Source organism: Nyctereutes procyonoides, unplaced genomic scaffold (genome assembly GCF_905146905.1).
Source record: "Nyctereutes procyonoides isolate TBG_1078 unplaced genomic scaffold, NYPRO_anot_genome, whole genome shotgun sequence".
NCBI classification, from domain to species: Eukaryota; Metazoa; Chordata; class Mammalia; order Carnivora; family Canidae; genus Nyctereutes; species Nyctereutes procyonoides.
In genome coordinates, this window is record NW_026575051.1 from 67,419,150 (window position 1) to 67,439,712 (window position 20,563).

At 38.0% G+C, this 20,563-nt stretch overlaps 1 protein-coding gene and 1 non-coding gene across 4 annotated transcripts in view; one reads left to right on the plus strand and one right to left on the minus strand.

The window, feature by feature from the left end:
• CDK19 (cyclin dependent kinase 19) overlaps nt 1-20,563 on the minus strand; it is a 163,299-nt gene that overhangs the window by 122,042 nt on the left and 20,694 nt on the right. Inside the window, exon 3 of one of the 3 annotated variants that reach the window (XM_055330485.1) lies at nt 770-831. The exons of the other annotated variants lie outside the window; for them this stretch is intronic. The gene's annotated coding sequence lies outside the window, so the exon portion shown is untranslated. The remainder of the gene's footprint in view (nt 1-769; nt 832-20,563) is intronic. 3 annotated transcript variants of the gene reach the window in all.
• Nucleotides 15,030-15,133, plus strand: LOC129513249 (U6 spliceosomal RNA). The gene has a single exon (XR_008665210.1). It is a non-coding gene; the product is annotated as a U6 spliceosomal RNA (small nuclear RNA).

Genomic DNA, 20,563 nt, shown 5'->3' on the forward strand with positions numbered 1-20,563 from the left:
TCTACACAAGTAACATCTGAAGAAAGTTCATAAATGGTTTTATAAGTTCACAAAAAGTAGTATCTGACACATAAAAGGCAAAATGTTTCTATTTAAAAAAAAAAAATCAAAGAAGCATTACCCAGGAAAGGTGTGTCACATTATTTTCTTAAAAAGTAACTCATTAAGAAGGTCTCTATAAAAACATATTTTACAAATATGTGGGCTGTGTTTATTTCTCTACTGAAACAAGAACTAACTTGAGAGAAGAGCATATTAACACGTTCTGAAAAGAGAGTAATTAACATATTGGAAGCTAACATTCTTGGCACCTGAGACCTACAGCAAGAATGTCTGTCCTCTAGCCATGAGTCATGAACTAGGCTGCCTCTATTATGAAGCGATCTTTCAGTAAAAGGAGCAGCAGGGAAGAAGACAACAGATGAATAATGACTTGGACAACTTCCCGGGAAGAAATCATCATGAAGCTAGGTCCGAGGAAGCTAGACCGTCGATACTATATGTCATATGTTAATGCTTTCTTTCCTTAATCACCCCTACTGTTAACAGCAGCGTGAAATTTAGTCTTTAGTTCTACCTAAGGTTTTCCATTTTGTGTAGATTTTGATAACACTGCATAAAATTACACAGCGTGGCCGCAAATTTTGTGAAATACTTAATGCATCGTTTTAAATTATTTTGTGATGACATCTGTGAAGAGTTCTCACCTGCCACGTACCCACCCCGGCACACACACACAATGACACCAGAAGGCAACACTCTGCTTTACCTTCTGCTGAAAAGTCTGCTACCTCCAACGCTTGAGGTCCATACACGAAGCCCTCCTGGAATCTATGGACACAGCAGAGGCAAAAGGCAGAGAAGTTTATGTAGATTTAAAGTTACGCTGCCCAAAACATTAAATGCCAAATGCCTATCACAAGTCTACATATCTGCCAAGGAAATCAGATTTTAGATTTGACAAGTGAGCACGTCCACAATATATGATTAATATTCAGAGTTCATTATATATTACTTAGTTACGTGAAAAGAACAAAATTGAGTCTTAATGAGTATATACTCTCACCAAAAGAAGTGATTGAAACTATCTGAAATATTAAAAGAGCAACAAAGTATGAATTCATATACAGTCAAAACAGCAATTTAATGTTTAAGATTACGTGATGAGAGGTGGGGCGCCTGGCTGGCTCAGTTGCTAGAGCATAGGACTCTTGATCTCAGGGTTGTGAGTTGTGATCTCAGGTGTAGAAACTTACTTCAAAATTAATTAATTAAAAATTAAATTATGTGACGAGTCAATCCACACACACACACATAAGGAATATAAAAGAAATTAAGCAGAAAAATATTCTTCACAAAATGGAGTGTGATAGACCCTACACCTCAAGGTAAATTATTTCCTACGACGTCAGATGGGGAATATACAACAATTAGAAACAGACCTGGAAGAGGACAAGGTAGAGGAAAAAGGGGAAAGTAGAACCAAAAAGATATTCTGATGCCAAGTCTGACAGTAATTTTGAAATGAGCAAGGTTAATACATAATTGCCAGGCAGTAAAGGGGAAATCTACCTTGTTCCAATATTATAAAATAAGCATGAAACATGAAAGGCTTTTCAGGAAACATCCATGTAAAAACTTAAGGATTTCATCAGGTAAAATATTTAGAACTCAGATTTTCATCTCATTCTTTTCCAACAATAGGGATAAAAGACAAAATGCAGACTATGAGAACAGGAATCAGATAAATTCTACTGGTTATTAAATTTAAAAGAGGGGCACATGCTATCTTTTTGTGATATTTAGAAATCCTTAAAAATGTCAATGAGTAAGTCTAAAAGAAGAAACATAGGAAGAAACATAGTATCACAAAACAATGTCCCTAAACTCAGGTGGCTTGAGTTCAAGTTCCAATCATTCAGTTGCTTTGCAACGTCAGGTAGGCCACTTCATCTCTCGGTACAACCAGGGTTGTTCAATGAGTTGTTCACCATCTCACAGATTTATACTGAAGAGCAAGAGAAATAAGATATTAAAAACCACAGCTATAGGGATGCCTGGGTGGCTTAGTGGTTGAGCATCTGCCTTTGGCTCAGGGTGTGATCCCAGGGTCCTGGGATCGAGTCCCACATTGGGCTCCCTGCAGGGAGGCTGCTTCTCCCTCTGCCTGTGTATCCGCCTCTCTATGTGTCTCTCATGAATAAATAAATAAATTTTTAAAAAATCGCAGCTATATTCTGTAAAAATTCAAATCAGTGCACTTGACTTAAATTAACAGTTTAATAAAAGTTGTCGTGTAGAGGCAATATAGAGTGCGAGGTCCAAGTAATTTGGGGAACTAGATGGGGAAGGAAGGCCAAAAGCAAAAAGATTGAACTGGCCAAAAGAGCCTAGAGTAGCAGTCGGGGCGAAACGGCAGCCAGAAAGGTCACAGTCCCCAAGAGAGGGCTGTATCACAGTATTAATTTAGCACTTTGCCCAGCACTGCCTCAGATTCATCTTCTCTTAAACCCCCCAAAAAATCTTAGACTGCACCATCCTCTAATGTGCTGTTTGTGCTGTTTCTAACTGACAAGATCTGAGACACACTAAGTACCTACATGCTGCATATATTTCTAAAAACCAAACAGATAAAATCCCACCTGATAAAACAATAATGGCAGCAAAGTCTTCTCTGGAATGTATGATGTGCCGAGCAAGATTCTAAGAGCTCCACAGGTATTAAGTCATTTTGGTCTTCACAACTTTGACGTATTATCCTCACTTTACAAATAAAGAAACTGAGACACAAGACCTTAAGAAATTTGCTTAAACACAGCCAGAAGCAGCCGATGTGCAATTCAAACAGACTACTTCAAGAACCACATTCTTAGCCACTGTATCATCCAGTCTGTGGAATTAAAACCATACAAACCGGGCACTTTTCTCTATGGAATAAACCACACAATTATAAATGTTCAATTTATTCATAAATGTTCAACTGAATCCAATGGAGCCAATCATGCCAAATAGATTCCTCAGCATTTGCAACATTTTTCTGGAAAATTAAAATTCAAATGATTGTTGTACAAAATATGTTTTACAAAAATGGGAAATGCTTACAAGCCCAGTCATGAGTAATTATATATATGGTCATACATATCCAAATAACATTAAAATAATATTTGTGTTAGAGTAGCAAGATTGAGTGATTTTGCTCCAATTTTTAAAATCGCTGCCATGTGGGGCACCTGGCTGGTCAGTCAGTAGAGCATGCAACTCTTGATCTCAGAGTTGTGAGTTCAAGCTCCAGATTGGGCGTGGAGCCTACTTAAACATAAATAAATAGGAATGCTTGGGTGCCTCAGTCGGTTAAGCATCTGATTCTTAATTCCACTCAAGTCGTAATCTCAGGGTCCTGAGATTGAGCCCTGCATTGGATTCCCTGCTCAGTTGGGAGTCTGTTTGTCTCCCTCTGTTCCTCCTCCTGTTCTTTTTCTCTCCCTCTCTAAAATAAATAAATAAATCTTTTAAAATAAATAAATAAATAAAATTGCTGCCATGCTATTATTTAATTCGCTCTTAAACATTTTATAAGCTTAAAAAATCAACATAATGAGATAGTACCACATGCCCATTAAGATGGCTACTATCAATTTTTTTTAAGGAGGAAAATAAGGTGAGGATGTGGAGAAATTGGGACTCCTGTGTACTGTTGGTGAAAATGTAAAATGGTGCAGTTGCAATAGAAAACGGCATGGCAGTTCCCCAAAAAAATTAAAAATAGAATTCCCATATTATCCAGCAATTCCTCTTCCAAGTATATAGCCAAAAGGATTCAAAGCAGGGATTCTCAAGGAGACATTTATATGCCATGTTCATAGCAGCATTATTCATAAGAGCCAAAAAGTGAAAGTCACCCAAGTCTCCATTGATGGATGAATGGATAAACAAACTGTGTATACTTGGGGCATACCTCCTGTAATCTCCCGTGATGGAGGTACCCACTTCACTGGACAAATCATACAAGCCTAATGAAAGACTTCAAACTTCTGGGAATGATCATTACCCTTATCACCCTCAATCATCAGGCAAGGTTGAAAGAACTAATAGGATCCTCAAACTTCAAACTTCTAAACTTGCCAAAACTACTGGATGTCCCTGACTGAGCTATTGCTTTTGATCTTGCTGATAGTTCCCAGTATCCCCTTTGGAAAATAAATTCATTCCACAAGAAAATCACCAGCAGACCAATGTCTACTGGCATACCACCTTCTGCTGATCCCTTGTTGATTCAGGTTAGTATGAACAGCCACTGTAAGTCTCTAATGTCTTGTGCTCAAGCCTATTATCAATAGGTGAAGCCATCTGAGATCCCAATTCTAAGGATCCTGTTGGTCACAGTCTAGAGCCTGGTGACTGGGTACTCCAGAAACATCATCAGGGGATGGCAGACCTTGAACCTCGTTGCAAGGGATTTTACCAAGGGCTCCTAACCATTGCCACAGCCACAAAATTAACAGGCATCAAACCTCGGATACACATCTCACAGAAAGCTCCACCTGACACCTGCTGCTGTGCAGACACTAAAGACCTCCAAATCAATTTGACTAGGAAGAGAAGTAGTTGACATCAAGTTAGGCTGTTTCCATCCTAGACGATGGATCAACACTTCATACTTTAAACATGAAACTTACTCCTTTTTCTTTCCTTTCCTCTGGCATTGGCCTGAAAAGATAACACCCTCATCTTTACCACCCACGCCATTGTTAAGGGGGTAACTTCTAGAAAGCAGAACCACCTTTTATTTCAGGCTAGGAGAAACTCTGTGCCACTAACTTTTTATAAGCAAAATGAGACATCTCACTGGTAGGCTCCCCTGAATTTACACTGCTGATTTAATTTTTTTTTATTTATTTATGACAGTCACAGAGAGAGAGAGAGAGAGAGAGAGAGAGAGAGAGGCAGAGACACAGGCAGAGGGAGAAGCAGGCTCCATGCACCGGGAGCCCAACGTGGGACTCGATCCCAGGTCTCCAGGATCACGCCCCGGGCCAAAGACAGGCGCCAAACCACTGCGCCACCCAGGGATCCCTACACTGCTGATTTAAAAAGGACCTAGCAGGAGTTGGTCATATTTCAAGATCCACTCCTTTGACAGATCCTTAATTCCCTGGTTAGGAATAAATGTAATGAGGCCATGATCAAGAACTTCTCCTTAATTCTTAAAATTATTGCAAAATCTGCTGCTAAAGCAATAGCTGCCCAAAAAAGATCCTTAGACTTTCTAGCCAAAGTTGGTCTTGGTAATAGGATAGCTCTTGATTACCTTTTAGCCGACCAAGGAGGTGTTAGTTTTATAGCCAACACCACCAGCTTTACCAAGAGTAACATTTTTGGGGAAGTTGAAACTTAACTATTGAGATCACTGAGCAGGCCACTTGTCTAAAAAGAGGTGACTCCTTCAGTGGGTCTTTCTTTGACCTATATGATTTTGACTTGTTTGGGTCTTGGGGACCATGGCTCCAAAATGCACTCCAAACATTGGAAACTATCTTGTTTACAGTAATCATAATAATCTCCCTGGCAAATTATATTCTCACAAAAGCTTTAAATGACTGTAGCCACTAACCACCAAGGAAATGATCTCCTCAGAAAACGAACAGAGAATGAGTGACTTAAAAACTGCAAACCTTAACTTGTTACTTGTGAGTATCACAGAGATTAAGCAGAGAAACAGCAACAACAACTGTGGGAACTTTCCAGAGCAGTAACTGAAAGTGGTGCTAATGCCTTAAATTTTGAGCATATTTCACAGTCAAACCAAGAGTCTGCTCCCGAGGGGGTAACTGCCAAAAAAGAAAATCACAGGGTGGGCATGGGTGGCTCAGTAGGTTCAGCATCCAAAGCTTGATTTCAGCTCAGGCCATGATCTCAGGGTCCTGAGACTGAGCCCTACATCAGGCTGCATGCTTAGCGTGGAGTCCGCTTGAGGATTCATGCCCCCTGCCCACTACCCCTACCCCACATATGCGTGTGCTCTCTCTCTCTCTCTCTCTCTCTCTCTCTTGCTCTCCCTCTCAAATAAATAAATACATCTTATTAAAAAAAAAAGACAGAAAGAAAAGAAAAAGAAATTCACAGCCCCAAATGGCATCACTTAGTTTAAAGCTCCAAATCAGTAAATCAGGGCTTAATACCAGATCTAACCTCCAAAGTCTTTTTTTTTTTTTTAAGATTTATTTATTTGGATGAGAGAGAGAGAGAGAGAGAGAGAGAGAGAGAGAGAGAGAACAAGGGCAGGAGCAGAGGGAGAGGAACAAGCAAACTTCACAATGAGCACAGAGCCCAACACAGGACTCAATCCCAGGACCCTGAGATCGTGACCTGAGCCAAAGTCAGACACTTAACCAACTGAGCCACCCAAGCACTCCTCGACCTCCAGTGTCTTAACTGGTCAATTGGAAATTTTCTGAACAGCACCAATGAAGTAATGTGCATCATGGGCCTTCTCTATCCCCCAAAGGAGGACGAGGTAGTCTGTATAATAAGACTCCCAGCCCACTCCCTTAAGGGCATGTGATTTTGCCTGAAACTGTCCTTTCTTCTCTTTTGCTTAGAACTTTCTTGCCCCACCCTCTTTCCTATAAAAACCTTCCATTTTGTTCTACTCCTTAGCACACCTCTCTACTTGCTAGATGGGATGCTCCCTGACTCATGAATCATTTAATAAAGCAAATTAGATCTTCAATTTTTTTTCTGACACATACTACAACATAGATTAACCTTAAGGATATTATGCTAGATGAAATAAGTAAATCACAAAAGGGCAAAATCCATGTTATCCTACTTCTATTGAGAAACCTGGAATAGTAGCAAATTCATAAAGATAAAGTAGGATGGTGGGTGCCAGACACCGGGAGAAAGGGAGAAAAGAGCAGTTATTCTTTAAAGGTATAGGGCTTCAGTTTTGCAAGATGAAAAAAGTTCTATGGATGGATGATGGTGATGACATACAAAAATATGAATTTACCTAATGCCACTTTACACTTAAAAATTATTACGGTGAGGGTACCTAGGTGGAACAGTCAGTTAAGCATCAGACTCTTGGTTTCAGCTCAGGCTGTGAACTCAGGGCCATGAGGCTGAACTCCACGTTGGGCTCCATGCTCAGTACAGAATCTTAAGAAGATTCTCTCTCCATCTGGGGCACCTGGGTGGCTCAGTGGTTTAGCAACCTGCCTTCAGCCCTGGGTGTGATCCTGGAGTCCCAGGATCGAGTCCCACATCGGGCTCCCTCCATAGAGCCCGCTTCTCCCCCTGCCTGTGTCTCTGCCTCTCTCTCTGGGTCTCTTATAAATAAATAAATAAATAAATAAATAAATAAATAAATAAATAAATAAATAAATAAATAAAAACTTTTAAAAAAATTCTTTTTCTATCTCTCTCTGCCTCTCCACCTGAGGCAAAGAATCTCAAGCAGACTCCCCACTGAGTGCAGAGCCCCACAAGGGGCTCAATCTCATGACTCTGAGATCATGACCTGAGCACAAACCAAGAGTCAGTCACTTAACCAACTGCACCACCCAGGCACCCCTACCCCGTTTTTTAAAAGTAATATGTGCTAAGTGTATACAATCTAAAGAGAAGTATAAAGAAGAAAAATAAAATTATTTCATCTCCCAGTAAAAAATATACTGTAAATCCCCTTTTAATGTATATTTACCCAGTGAAAAAGACATGCTATATAGTCTTTTTTAAATGTAATTCCTATTGATGCCATTCTTTTCTGTGTTAATTCTCTTTAGCACCAAGATATTTAGTTTTATGAAAAGCTTAGTTGGAATTTTTTTAACTCAAGGATTTAAATATTAAAGCATAATTTTTGTTTCCAGAACTTGAACAGTGTGGTATCAAAATAATGGCTTCAATCCTCTAGGTTTCCCAGCAGAGTAGCGTCTCTACTTAGTTATCAAACATTTATATTCTTGGATTTTAAGGCTATCGACTTTACCAAATCTCTTCTGCAAGAGACTATGAGTATTACTGCATAGCTGTTGTACTAAATTGGTCTCCCCACCTCCATTCTCACTCCTCTTTGTGCCTGACACTGCTGGCGGCCTATATACCCATTCTCCCTTTTCTCCTCAGTAACAGACCCTGGTTTTATTCTGGACAGCATGCCCCCAGGCAAAAGTGCACCCTTTCCAGTCTTCCCGGCTGCTACAACTGGTCAATGAGCTGGAAGTGGACATCAAGGATGTGACTTCTGGAAAAGCTACTTAAAGGGAACGGACTTGGCTGGGAGTGCGTTTGTTACTGAGACATGATGGATGACATCAGGATTTCAAGCCAGTTGATAACACCGTACATTAATTTTCTTAACTATAAAATAGCATTTCTCTTCCAAAACCAAGTATCTTGAGTGTATAAGTAAACCTATATAAGTAAACAACTTTTGAGGAGTTCAAGAGAAAAAAAGCAACAGAGAAAATTTTCTCTTTGCAAGACATCCCTCTCACAAATACTGAGGACTACTTATGTGCCAAGCATTATTGTAGGCAGTTAAAATACAGAATAATGAGGTCTTTGAAAGAGCGCATTTATCCCCATCTCCTTGCAATGAGAAAGCTTAAAGGAGATGGCCTTTAGTTTTTTTTCTTAGTTTTTAAAGGAAAAATGAAACTTTCAAAAGATTTTAGTTTTCCATTTCTTTATGAACTCATTTTTTTAAGTAAAAGTGAAAGAGCCAGTGCCTTTTAGTGCCCACTATGCAGCAATGTACCAGGTTCCAAACATACATAATTTCAACTAAGCCTCATAAAAGTTCTGTGAGATAGTTCTTCACCTCATTTTAAAGGCTAAGTAGCACATGATCTGTGAAAGTTAAATAGCTAGGATCTGAACTCAGAAAAGTCTGCCTCTGACAACTATTGTCTATCACATGCTAGCTCTTAAATTCTTACATATAAACATAAAATATAGGAGCCAAGAGAAAGTTATCAATAAATAACTCACCAGTTAACTAAGCTTTCATATGCTTCATCTCTATTTATAATATTTTGGTTGGGTGCAAGGAAGCCACTTTTTAAATGATGAGAAAATTAACTTTAAGGAACACAATGGGGTGCGGTGGGTGAGAGGGTAGTTTGTTGGCTGGCTCAGTCAGTAGAGCATGCAACTCCTGATCTCAGGGTTGTGAGTTCAAGCCCCAAGTTGGGCATGGAACCTACTTAATTTTTTTAAAATAATAAAAAATAAAGAGTACAACTGATAGAACCAGAATTCAAACTTTCTGAAATAAGTTTTAGGGATCCCTGGGTGGCGCAGCGGTTTGGCGCCTGCCTTTGGCCCAGGGCTCGATCCTGGAGACCCGGGATCGAATCCCATATCAGGCTCCCGGTGCATGGAGCCTGCTTCTCACTCTGCCTGTGTCTCTGCCTCTCTCTCTCTCTGACTATCATAAAATAAAAATTAAAAAAAATTTGAAATAAGTTTTAAAGCATAAATAAAAGTAAGCAAAATATACATTTCTCCTTAATTCCTCCCAGTGCAACTATAAGAAAACATTGCATGAGGCCAAGTCTCTCCTAAATTCTATGTATCTGTTATAGAATTCCAATCCATGACTCTAAGGAAAGCCTGCCAATTCTCACACATATACTATTTAGAATAATACCTCAGGTGAGTAACTACATCCACTAAAGGGTTGGTAAAAACAGTAGTAATAATACAGACCAAGCAAGAAAGTAACTCTAGAAGAAAATTTGACGCTGTTGTAATTCAATAACCGTTACCCAGATCTCCTCAAACCTCAAAAATAATGTATTACTATGACAGTACTTGTATATCCAGGCAACACTCCATAAGAGGTTCATGAAAGGATATACAAGTAAATAAGAAGTGCACTAAAATGATGACATTGAAGTTAGAATAAAAAATGTCCCAACAGTGAGGACTGTTCAATGCAAAGATGAATAACCACCAAAAAAAGGGTTGCAATTTCCTTCTATGTGACTATTTTAAAATTCAGAAAATTTTATCTGCATGACAGTTCCTGTTTAATCCAATCTGAAAAAGCAAGAGAGATTAGATAGATTAGCATTAGTGACCTAAGTCTTTCTCACCCAGGAATGAAATACCTTCACTCCGTAACCCTCCCATGAACCAGCCAATCTTTTAGTTAACTGGATTCTGAGGATCCTTCACTGTGTCCCAGAATTCAGGGTCTATGTTAACAATGCATTATGTGAAGATAACAATGAGCCAAAGTTTCACACCATGACCTCTACAGCCTTGTTTCCAATGGTGATAAAATATAGCAGAATCTGGTAAAAGCAAGATCCTACGCAGAGACCTAAACAGCCCTTAATTCAGAGTCAAGGAACCTCTGCCAATAACTGGCCCAAGTGACCCCCTCACCCCACACCAAACCCAGTTCCTCAGAACAAAAATTTAAAGATTACTACAAGAACTCTGTGAAATGTAAAAGCTATTTTATAGTTACACACCAAAACAGAAGCAACTTCTCAAAGGACACTGATACCCTTAACTAATTCAAGAGAGAAACAATTAGTTAAGAGAAAAGGGAATGTACAATAGCTCTTTTCTATCAAAATAGAACTGCGTTCTTACTTTCACCCCACCCCACCCCCACCTTCTAGCCATCCTGAATTACTTGCTGTTGTGTTTCTTTTTATCATAATTTTATATATTTTGCTTCTTCTCTGTAGAATTGCAGAGATGTAACAATAATTTTGAGCCTGTTCCTAATAGTCAAACTGCCTCCCTCTGGTAGTTACCTTTGAGTCAGTAATCTACGAAGAATAAACTCTTATTTATCTCATTCTGCACATGCTATTCCTAACTGCAGCCTACAGTCCCACAGCTATACCAACACACTAAATTATTTCCTTCTAAACAAGGAAACTGAGGTTTTTAAAAGGATAAAATATGATGATGCTTTGCTTCCACAGCCTAAGAGATGGTATGAGCACAAGACAATGCAGAGTGCTAAATCTGGGAAGGGATGGAGAAGTAGGGAAAAATAAAGCAAGGACCCTGGATAAACTTGTACCATAATTTTTCACAGACTACAAGAGCTTTATCTGAAGCATTATCTTCTTATCAAGTAAAAGCATAATAAAGTTAAATTTGAAAACAATGGGAATATCCATATTACTTTCCCTCCTTCTTTTAGCATGATAATTCAAAAGTTGGCCACTTTTTTAAAAGCACATAATTAGGTGGCACCTGGGGGGCTCAGTGGTTGAGCATCTGCCTTCCGCTCAGGGCGTGATCCCGGGGTCCTGAGATCAAATCCCGTATCAGGACCCTGCAGGAAACCTGCTTCTCCTTCTGCCTGTGTCTGTCTCTCTCTGTGTGTCTCTCATGAATAAATAAAATCTTAAAAAAAAAAAAAAAAAGCACATAATTGGCTTTACCTTCCTTCAGTTTCTTCTACCACATAACAAGGACCATCAATCAAATGGAAATTAGCGACTGTAAACTCTTCATTTGTTTATAAATTACATGTAATTCTCTTTCAAATCAAATAAAATACAGAAAACCCAGACTTTTAAAAATATAAACCGAACACATAAAAAAAAAATCAAAATATTCCCTTCATTGGATTATGTAATTAGGTCAAATGAAAACAGCAAACAGCACTACCCAATACAGATTTCTACCTAAAGAATAAGAGAGGGAAAGAGGAACAGGGATAAAGGCAGTTCAATAGGTTACAAAGGTTGAAGAGCAAATCTAAGCATTTTCACAATTTTTGTGCTAGATTATATAGCCTTGGTTCTATTAAAAAGAAGAAAATTATAATGTTCTTAACCGTAATAATGGTATTATGGTTATGCAGGAGAATGCACTTATTTTTAGGAGATGCATATTAAAATATGGGGTAAAGTGCCACGATGATTGCAATTTAACCCTGTAGTTAAACACACAGAGAAAGTAAATATAGCAATCTGTTACCTGTTTGATCTGGATCTGGGGATGGCAAACTACAGGCCCGGCCAAATCCAGCTGTGCCTATTCTTATAAAGTTCTGTTGAACACTGCCATATCCACTCATTGACCTGTTGTCGATGGTTGCTTACTCACTACCACTACAGAATTGAGAACTTGTGACAGAGATTGTATGGCCTCCAAAATCTAAAACATCTACTAGGCCTTTATAGAAATACAGGAAATATCTGACCCTTTACAGAAAAAAATTTTGCTAACTCCTGGTCTAGACAGTGGATATATAGGTGACCATAATTAATTGGACTATGTCTTTAAACTTTCCTGTACATTTGAAATTTTTTATAATCAAAAGTTAGAAATACATACAATTTTATACATGAATCTTTTGATTTCTCAACAACACAGATGAATGCGGAAACAAAACAGAGCTTGGACACAATCATAATACTGATATGATACTGCAGAGAGTTATTATGCAGGTTTTAGTGCAAAAGGAACAACTTATTAAAACAGCAATTTGGTGATATCGATTTTCAAACACAGCTACCCTAGTAGGGATTTATCCTATAGACATACAAAAGGGTGAAAAAATGAATAGTAATAGCAGTGCTTGTTATCTGCCGGACTCTGTGGCAAGCACTTCACGTCATGCAGTCCTCACAACAACCCTGCGAGGTAAGCACTACCATTATCCCCACTTCACAGGTGAGGAAACTAAGACATAATTAATCTGCCCAAGTCAAACAGCTAAAAAGAGGTATAGATGGGATTATGAATCCTGATAATAAAATTCCAAGCCCAATCTTAATTGCCATACACATTGCCTATTGAAAAAAGTACAAGGGAAATGAATGTGAAATACTTAAAAGATGAAAACCAACAGCCAATTCACAAATGAAGACACTCAACATCCCTGGTTATAAAATAGTAATAATGATGATGATGATTATGATGATGATGATAATAGCGGGGTACCTGGGTAGCTCAGTTGATTAAGCATCTGCTTTCGGCTCATGTCATGGTCCCAGGGTCCTGGGATTGAGTCCCAAGTTGGGCTCCCTGCTCAGCAGGGAGTCTGCTTCTCTCTCTACACACCCCACTCACTCGCTTTCTCACCCTCTCTCTCAAATAAAATCTTTAAAGATAAAGAAATAAAATGTACTCTTTAAAAAAAAAAGATTAAAATTATATGTTTGGATACACAGCACAAATGGACGAAAAGACACCAGAAAGGAAATGCACCAAAATATTAATTATCAATTGATAGTGGGATTTTGAGTGTTTCTTACTTTCTCACTTAGAGCTTTCCTTACTATCTAATTACTTTTGCAGAAAAACCATAATCAATTTTAAATATTTTCTTTTTACAGCTCAATAATCATTTTTTTATTAATAACATGTATAACCACTTCCTTGTTTATAATATGCAGTGTATACTTAATTAAGAAATTCAGAAGTGGGACACCTGGGTGGCTCAATGGTTGAGCTTCCGTCTTCAGCTCAAGGCATGATCCCACGGTCCTGGTACCAAGTCCTGCATCAGGTTCCCCATGGGGAGCCTGCTTCTCCCTCTGCCTATGTCTCTGCCTCTATGTGTATCTCATGAATAAATAAATAAAATCTAAAAACAGACAAATAAAAAAAATTTTCAGAAGAAAAAAAAAAAGAAATTCAGAACACTCTGTTCCTAAGACCTTCATGACACCCTAGAAATAAAAAGATACTAAAGAACCAATGATCATCAAAATTTCATGTTAAAAAATTCATGGTAACAGGATTAACACATAATACTTACAGTATAAAACCATCATCTTCTTTAATCCTCACAACTCATAAGGAAAAGACACCATCCCCATCTTACAGATTTTTATTTTCAGACCCTAATCCTTTCTAGTTCCTCCCAAGGTATAAAAAAAACTTTTTATATACTTTTAGAATTCATCTGGCCCAAACAAGAACTAAAATCTCCTCCCAATCTCTCAGTTTATTATTTTTTTTTACCTCTATACTATGTATTTACCACTCATCTTACTAAACTACAAATCACTTTTTTTTCTGGCTCACTCTTTGGCCTTCCAAATTCAGTTATCACGGGATTTCCCCATACTGGGAAGGTTTCCCAAGCACCCACACACTCTTGGGTCAGTTCGTTGTTCCTCCTAGCTACCCCAACAGCATTCTATGCATACCTATATACAATAATTCATAGCCCTGTACTGCAATCTATTTTATTTTTTCTCTAGATTATAAGGAAAAGAACTATGTCTTGTATTCTTACATTACTAATTCCTACATAGGGTTATTCAGTCAGTGTCAAATAAATGAGTGAATGGTACTAGTTATGCCATATATGTCTAATTCAGGCAAATACCCTATAAGTCCTAAAAGGCTGGAGCCTTGTCACATGTCCCCTTTACTGAAAAAAAGAAAACACTCCCACACCTAAATGTAAGAGCTGAAACTACAAAACTTGTAGAAGAGAACTACGGAGTAAATCTTCGTAACTTTAGATCAAGCAGCAATTTCCTACTGTAAGAAACAACAACAAAAGACATAAATTGGACTCATCAAAAATTAAAAACTTTTATGCTTCAAAGGATACCACCAAGAAAGTGAAAAGGCAATCCACAAAATGAGAGAAAATATTTACAAATCATAAGTCACCTAAGAGCGCAGTATCCAGAATATATAAAGAACTTTACAACCCAACAACAACAAAAAAGAATAAAACGAAAACTCGGGATCCCTGGGTGGCGCAGCGGTTTGGCGCCTGCCTTTGGCCCAGGGTGCAATCCTGGAGACCCAGGATCGAGTCCCACGTCGGGCTCTCGGTGCATGGAGCCTGCTTTTCCCTCTGCCTGTGTCTCTGCCTCTCTCTCTCTCTGTGTGTGTGTGACTATCATAAATAAAAATTAAAAAAAAAAAAAAACAAAACGAAAACTCAATGAAAATATGGGCAAAGGACCTGAATACACATTTCTCCAAAGAACATACACAAATGGCCAAAAAGCACAGAAGAAGATGTTCTACATTTTAGTTATTAGGAAAATACAAATCAAAATCGCAATGAAGTGCTTGCTTCAGCAACACATATACTAAAATTGGAACAATACAGAGATTAGCATGGCCCCTGCACAAGAATGACATGCAAATTTGTAAAGCATTCCATACTTTAAAAAGAAAAAAAAAAGAAAAAAAAACACCACAAGGAAATGTGAGTTCACACCAAGATAGCTAAAATCAAAAAGACAAACAAGGGGCACCAGAGTGGCTCAGTTGGTTAAGCATCCAACCCTTGATTTCAGCTCAGATCATGATCTCAGGGTCCTAAGACTGAGCCCCACATGGAGCTTTGTGCTCAGTGGTGAGTCTGCTGGAGATTTTCTCTTCCTCTCCCTCTACCCCTTACCCCACTCACACTCTTTTATGCTCAATGTCTGCCATTCTCTCTCTCTCTCTCTCTCTCTAATAATAAATGATTTTTTAAAAATGAAAAAACAAGGGTAGCTGGCTGGCTCAGTCAGAAGAGCAGGCAACTCTTGATCTCAGGGTATGAATTTGAGCCCCACATTGGGTATAGAGGTTACTTTAATTAACAAATTTTAAAAAGGGGGAAGAGGCATCTGGGTGGCTCAGTCAGTTAAGCATCCAACTCCTGGCTTCAGCTCAGGTCATGATCTTAAGGTCGTGAGATCTAGCCCCACATCATGCCCTGTGCTCAGTGCAGAGTAGGCTTGAGTCTCTCTCTCCTTCTGCCCCTCCCCACTCTCTAAAATAAATAAATAAATCTTTTTGAATTAAATGAAAAATAAAAACAGATAAAATAAATGATGTGCAGTTGACCTTGAACACAAGCTTGAACGACATAAGTCCATTTATACACAGATTTGTTTTCAATGAATAGATGTATAGTACTGAAAATGTATTTTCTTTATGGTATTCTTTAATAATATCTTCTTTTCTCTACCTTACTTTATTATAAGAATATTGTATATAAGACATACAAAATATGCGCTAATCAACCGTTTATGTTATGAATACACCTACCGGTCAATAGTAGGCTATTAATGGTTAATCTTGGAGGAATCAAAAGTTTTATGCAGATTTTCAACTGCATGAGGATTTCAACTGCATAAATAGCACTGTTCAAGGGTCAACTATATTCATACATCGTACAGCATGAACTTTGAAAATACTATGGTAAGTGCAAGAAGCCAGACACAAACCACATTTAGTAGGGTTTCATTTATACAAAACATCCAGAATAGACAAACCCATAGAGACAGAAAGTAGAATAGTGTTGCCAGGAGCTGGGAGAATGGGGAAATAGGGAGAGACTGCTAATGGGTACAGGGTTTCTTTTGGAATGATGAAATATTCTAAAATTAGATAGTGGTAATGGTTACACAACTCTGTGAATATACTAAAACCACTAAATTGTTCCAAAAAAAAAAGCTTCTGCCAAGGTAGGCCTAAAAAATATTCCATGGACAAAAATGGCAGTACTTATAAATCAATATCTTAGAAAGTTTATAGAAATTACATCTCAACAAATGATAATTGTCTTCATCAGTCTCTTCATTAAAGATTACAGATGTTCCGGGATCCCTAGGTGGCGCAGTGGTTTGGCGCCTGCCTTTGGCCCAGGGCGCGATCCTGGAGACCCGGGATCGAGTCCCACGTCGGGCTCCCGGTGCATGGAGCCTGCTTATGTCTCTGCCCCTCTCTCTCTCTCTCTCTCTCTCTCTCTGTGACTATCATAAATTAAAAAAAAAAAAAGATTACAGATGTTCCATAGGCAAACAGTTCTCATTATCTTTATATTACACTTCTTACAGATAAGAATGTTGGGGTAGGAATTAGAAAACAACAAAAATATACCAGACACTGAAACCTACCATGTGATCTTAAGGGAGGCATTAATATTTCTGGACTTCTTTTAAGGCAAGTGGTTTGAACAAGATCTAAGACTCCATGAAGTTCTAAAAGATTATGTTGTGTTTTTATTGCTACCTATAAGTACATCCAGGAAGAAATTTTTTTCTTAAGGTTTTATTTATTTTGAGAGAGAACACACACACACACCCCCACACACATACACCCACACGTGAGAGCAGTGGGGGAGAGGTAGAGGGAAAGAATCCCAAGCAGAGTCCATGCAGAGTGTGGAGCCAAAGCAGGATCCCACAACCCAGGGATCATGACCTGAGCTGAAAGCTCAAGTGTCAGTCACTCAACCAACTGAGCCACCCAAGTGACCCAGGAAGAAATATTTTAAGCTTTTGATTAAATTATGTGAGTTCTCAAAACCTCTACTTTATTCAAATCAATATGGTAACACTAGGAAATATCAGTTCACTTTAAAGTTTCCTGATGGTGATCTCCAACATTTTAAAGTCAAATAGTTAAGCACATTTCAATTTATGTATTCTCTTTTTGCTTTTTCCACTTTAGAAAATTCCCTCTGAGAAAACCCAAATTTTAACTAAATATCCGTTGATCACAGTGCCTGTTTGTAACAATAAAATGTTATAAACAACATAACCACCAGTCAACAAAATAAGTCAGTAAACAAACAATGGGGGATCTCTGGGTGGCGCAGCAGTTTGGCGCCTGCCTTTGGCCCAGGGCGCGATCCTGGGTCTCCAGGATCGAATCCCATGTCGGGCTCCCGGTGCATGGAGCCTGCTTCTCCCTCTGCCTATGTCTCTGCCTCTCTCTCTCTCTGTGTGACTATCATAAATAAATAAAAATTTTTAAAAAAATTAAAAAAAAAAAACAATGGTAGACCCATACAATGGAGTATGGTCCCTAAAAATAAAGACAGTGATTTTTCTGGGGAAGGAAGATGAGAAAGCAGACTCTTATCCATACCCTCAAGGATAACTGCATTTAATTAACGATATTATTGGTGGAAGGTTGTATATGTGAATGGTACAGATATTCTTTACAAGAAAACCACTGCTGGGGTGCCTGGGTGGCTCAGTCTTAACTGCCTTCAGTTCAGGTCATGATCCCGGGGTCCTGGGATTGAGCCTCAAGTCAAGTCCCTGCTGAGCAGCTTCTCCCTCTCCCTCCGCTCCTCCCCCTGCTTGTTCTCTCTCTCTCTTTCTGTCAAATTAATTATTTTTAATTTTTTTTTAATTAAAAAAAACACTGCTTGAAAAGAACATTAAAAAAATATATATATAATGGATATTTTCTCATTTCATTTAATGGAAAATTCAGGTTACCAAAACTCGTGTAGAATACAAACACATTCTTAAGAAAATAAAAGCATATATTGCCTAGGAAAATGTATACCATACCATCCATAGTGTTCATCTATGAATTATTTTACTTATTTTTGCTTAATTTTTTTCAGCTTTTAGATATAATTGACATGTAACACTGTATAGGTTTAAAATATACAATGTGATGATTTCTGTACATATTGGGAAATGATTGCTATGGTAAAGTTAGTTAACACATCTATCATCTCATAGTTACAATTCATGTGTGTGTGTGTGCTTATCTTCCTAATTTTTCTTAAACATTCTATTTCTAATAAAAAAAAAAAAATTTAATGTGGGGCACCTGAATGGCTCAGTCAGTTGAGCATCTGACTCTTGATTTCAGCTCAGGCCATGACCTCAGGGTTGTGGGATCAAGCCCTACATCAAGCTCAACACTCAGCATGGAGTCGGCTTGCCCTCTCCCTCTGCCCCTCCTACTAGTGCTCTCTCTTTCAAATAAATAAAATCTTTAAAAAATAATAAAAATAAAAAATTTTAATTTAATATAAAATAAGGTTCTCCTCTTTCATCTGTTTTATTCTGAAGGCTTAAGGTATAATAGCCCATCACAGAACCCATTTTTCTTTCCCAGTATAGTTTCTTATAACAATTCATTGTAAATGGGGAAAGAATTCTAGCTTCCTACTGAACCTAACAAGATTAATCCTTATTCTCAAAACTAAGGTGACTATAATTTTTACTTAGCGCCTACCCTTTTTATTTGCTAATTTAATCTTCAGGGAAACTTATCATGGAAACCCCCTTAATATATTTGGAGAATACAAAACCAATACTTTGCTGGGGATTTTTTTGTACATTATGATTTAATTACTCTTCCAACAACAGCATGATATAGTAATTTATCATCCTACAAATTATAATAGGTGGGGAATTTAAGGTTCAGAGCTATTACTAAAATCCCAAAGCTAAAGAGTACTAGCTCAGATTTGAAGGGTTCCAGGTCTAAGGCTTCCTAACACGACAGTTGTGCTTTTCATTTATACGTATATTTATTGAGAATCAGCAGTAAAAACCTCTCCGGAGAAAGAACATTCAAGTAGTTCTTTAAGAAGGAATAAGCTTTATTTAATTCATTTGTACCCAAAAGTACTTTGTTTATTCAAATGCTTTTGTAATGGAAAATGTTTTTCTGATAAAAGTATTGAATTTATTACCCCAATAAAGAAAACAAAGAAGCTTAGTTAGTTGGCCTAGAGCAACCATCACATGTAAAGTTTAATATGACTATATTCTGTTCTCTTTTAAGTACCAAATTTCTCTACTGTGTGTACCTACCATATGTATAAAAAGATAAGCATTCCCATAATGTCCTATGCTCTACTTAAAAACCCATCTTTATCCATCTAAATTTTAAGCCTTTTATGGACTTGAGGGTCTACAAAATTTGTTTTGGTTAATTATGGAAAATCTTATATAATATGGGAGACAGTGATGGTTCACAAATTGTATTTATTATTAAGCACGTGAGTAATAGCTAAGCTTTGTTAAAAACAAGATTAACAGGCCCAAAATGGAATCACTTAAGCTAAGTCACATATCACCCAACCTAGCTCTATCTCATTAGTTTAGGCTCTCCCAGAAATGGAAACTTAAGCAAATCAAGAATCTCCTTATCAGCACTAGTTGGAGATAATGTGCCTGAGAGACCCCTGCCACGCCCTAACGGAAAGTAGCCTGGCCAAAACCAATCTGCTCTTTCGTCTACTATAACTTTCTTGTTCCCTCTCCATTCAGCCTTTAAGTCTTTCATTTTGTACAGCTCCCTAGACCTCCTTTCTACCCACTGGACTAGATGCAGCCCCATTTGTGAGTGGTTGATAGAGCCTATAGGATCTTCAAAATTTATTTAGTTGAATTTTGTTTAACAGCTTAAAATTCATTCAAATGTTTCTTTCTCTTTCACCACCTCAAAGGGAACTCTGTTCCACAATGTGTCACAGATTATTATTAACTAGGTTCCCAAAAGCTATTCACAGTCTGCTTTTCCTTTGCCTTCCTCTATGCCAGAAAAGGCACTTGCTTACCACTTAGTTGGCACAGCCCTTTTTGACTTTCAGCCTTTACCTCTTCCTCTGCTTCCTGCCTCAAACCTGGAATCAATACCTGAAGATGCAATAATCATCCGACCATGTATACAAAAACCACAAAAAAGAGGGAAGGAGGTGGATCTCTGGTAATATTTCTTGTCTAGCTATACCAGCACAGCATTCTCCAACTTTGGACTTTTTGATACAAGAGGAAAATAAACCCCTTACCTGTTTAAGTCCATTATTGATTGGTTTTTCTGTTACATGAAATTACAATGACAC